This window comes from Megascapheus bottae, chromosome X (assembly GCF_031878675.1).
Source record: "Megascapheus bottae isolate mThoBot1 chromosome X, mThoBot2.hap1, whole genome shotgun sequence".
In the NCBI taxonomy this organism is placed as follows: Eukaryota; Metazoa; Chordata; class Mammalia; order Rodentia; family Geomyidae; genus Megascapheus; species Megascapheus bottae.
In genome coordinates this window covers 85,948,203-85,951,712 of record NC_143547.1, presented here as the reverse complement: position 1 = coordinate 85,951,712, position 3,510 = coordinate 85,948,203, and the positions used below count along the sequence as shown (strand labels likewise).

The 3,510-nt window shown below is 30.8% G+C and overlaps 1 pseudogene; it reads left to right on the top strand.

The window, feature by feature from the left end:
• The first annotated feature begins 3,209 nt into the window (after positions 1 to 3,209).
• On the top strand, positions 3,210 to 3,302 carry LOC150041491 (U6 spliceosomal RNA; annotated as a pseudogene).
• The last annotated feature ends 208 nt before the right edge of the window (positions 3,303 to 3,510 follow it).

The window sequence follows — 3,510 nt, the reverse complement described above, 5'->3', positions numbered from 1 at the left end:
AAGGGGTAGGGCGGTGTCCTTGAGCTGAAGAGTTCAGGGACAGCTTCCCAGGCCCAGAGTTCAAGCCCCATAACTGACAAAAATTAACAAAAAAAGAAGAACCTATATCTCTATGTATATGTATTTCTGACCCAATGATCTTCACTTAAGTAATGGTATAAACCATTTTCAGGTCAATGAATTTGTTAAGAATTTAATTTCCTATGTATTTTTCTGAAATTATCTTTTCATGATTGAATATAAAGTTGAATTCAGTAAAAGTTACCAAACTATGCATGAGATTTAAAGAATAAAATGCATGCTTAAAACCACCAGTGATAAACCAAGTGAATAATGTGTCTGTATTCATGTGTATGTGTATTTACTTAGGGAAGAATAATAGACTAGAAGAAAGAAATTGGACAGATAAAATCTTTCCTTATTATCAAAATGAACCTCTAACTATAACATAGGGAGGACATATATAAAGCAGAAAAAGTACTTGAATCTCATGTCATTATGTCTACTTCATAATTTGAAAGACATTTACCCTAGCATATTTTTTTCAAATTTTATGTTATTGGCAGTGTGATGGATAGAGATGTTACAGTTACATTCATAAGCATCTGAGTACATTATTTCTTGAATAGTTATCTCTTCCCATGTTTTTCTCACATTTTCCCTCTCCCTGTCAAGGTGCAAATTTCATTTCCATCATATTATCTTTAAATATTGCTGTCACTTTGGTTCACCCTTTGTCCTTTGTCTTATCATCTTGTTTTTCCCCTTCCCTTTCCTAATTCAAATAAACAAATAAATGTATAAGCAATATACTAGGTACCAAAGTCAGATACAGCAACAGCATGGGGTAAACCATAAGGGAAAATCATACAAAAGAGTAAAGAAATAACTCCAAATAGTACAATAAAAAAACCTGCAAATATAAACCTCTTGTTTTCATATCCTTGAGTTAATATTGCTTAGTCTCATCCACTAGCACAATGATGTTCAACGAAGCACTATTTACCATAGCAAAGATATGGAACCCTATGGAAGATATGATAGATGCCCCTCAGTTGATGATTGGATCAAGAAGATGTGGTATTTATACATAATGGTATTCTATGCCACCATTAGAAAAAACAACATTGCACCATTTGTAAGGAAATGGAAAGAATTGGGAAAAAAACATATTAAGTGAAGTAAGCCAGAACCAAAAACATAGTCTCATTTTATATAACCCTATGCACATAGCTTTTGCTTTGATTTAAGCATTTATAATTGAGAAGCAAATATGCTGTAGCCTAGCATATTTTTTACACCAAAAATCTTATAAGAAGTCTAGGTTCTGGACCTACAATGTAACTATTCATGTTCACTTAAGAAGCTTGGTTATCATTTATTAATTCAGTAATCATTTATTAGTCTTTTAACCACTTAATATTTATATATCTTATCACTATTTCTCTGAAATATTTAAAATAAGACAAATTAACAAGCACTTTGTGCTGTGTAGATTTTTGTAGATTCTGAGGCCTCTAATTCTCATTTGTCCTCATTTGCTTCTCATTTATAAATGCTTACTTAAATCAAAGCAATCAAGTCAAACAGTGAAGTTAGCTTTATGAATAATAAATATATGCACATACATACAGGAGTGAAAATCAGAATATTAAATATTTCTTTCCTTGAATACTAGTTAACTCATATCTTTACTTACATGGAAGCTATAAACATAAAATTATATATGTATACATACCTACATGTTAAGTTTGAAGCCAGAAAGGTAATAATATCCTTCTTGGATTTATATTCCCATATATTTTAACAGTATTTCATTCAATATCCATTTTTTACTACTTTCTTACATGTCTGAGTATTTTCCACACATACACTATGAGCTATATGAGGGTCCTATATATCCTTCACTACTGTTTTACTGAGTTAGTCTCTGAATAAATTAGAAGGCCGAGGATATAAATTCTCAGGTTTTTCATCTATTTTTGCTGGCTTGTTTTGCCGCACAAGGGTTTGAACTTGAGGTCTTGGGCTTGCTAGACAAATGTTGCTGGTCTTGAAACTGTGATTATCTGAAACTTAATATCATGAATAGTTTATATTACAAATGAGAGCTACTGTGTATAGCTTCGTCATGTTTGATGACATACTTAATAAAATACAATACTCTCATTTTTGTAATTTATTTTATTATGGAATTGTGGAATATCAATATTTTCTGTTTAACAAGTAAAAAACCAAGCTATATGTCAGCATTTGCTTAGTAAATTTAGAGGGTACAATCAATAATAAATCTCCAGAAAATAGTCACATGAATATCTTACACTAAGTAATTTTATAACTTTAGAAAACCATGCATTATAAATTGTTCTGTTCCGTACTTTAAAGAGCATTCATTAATAATGATTTGGATTCAGCAACCTTCTGCAAATATTTTAAGTAACCCCTTCATTAGATAGTGGTAATTCTGTCACCAGTGCCCATTATCCCTTTTTAATTATATGTGAATATATGTAGACCTTGGGACACTGACTCCTGTATATCCAAGCATGAAATATCAGGTTATATAAACTAATCAAAGTATTATTGCTGTCTATATACAATATTGTTGCTCTCTCTAAATCAAATGTGGTTTGAATTACCTCTACTTGGGATTCTGGGATAAATAACATACTGTGCCTTTTTCCAACTTAACTCTGTTACCTCTTTAAACACATCACCCATTCTACCCTTGTTTTTGACCTGACCTCAAGTTACATTAACCTTCTTACTGTCTCAAAGCAAATTATGAACATTTTTCCTTCAAAGCTTCACTCTCAACTTCAAGGGGAATCTCTACACTGCTAGTAAGTTTTAGATAAAATGCACATTTTAATAAGCCTTACTGTGAAGCTATCATTTAAAGGAGTATCCTATCCCCAGAATTCACATCATTGGATCTGTGATCAGTATTTATGGAAAAATGAATCTTTTCACACTCACAGAACTTACCTTAATACCAGAAGTTGAAGATAAAGAAATTAACACTGACTTTGTGAATATAGGAAACTAAGACAAACTAAGAAACAATTTATAAATTGAATTTGGAGAAATAAATAAAAAACAAACAAGAAGAAATCTGCATATGAGCCTAAGTGTAATTCACAAGCAAAAACAAACACAAGCAATGCAGGACATATTTTAAGCATTTTTTTCCTTCAAACTTAGCTCATGTGTTTGCTTTAGTAGTACATGTACAAAAATTGAAATGATAGATTAGCATGGTCCCTGAGCAAGAATGACATACAAACTGATGAAAAATTTTTAGAAAGATTGAATCTTTTTCAAAAGATTATGTACATCAAAAGAAACAATTACCAGAGTCGATATAAAATGCACAAAATGGAAACAAAGTCTTCACCAGGTATTCAACAAATAAAATATTAATATCCAAAATATAAAAATTAATATTAAACAGGTAAAGAACAAATCATAAATGAGAAAACAAACTAGGAGTTCGCTGAAAACATACAA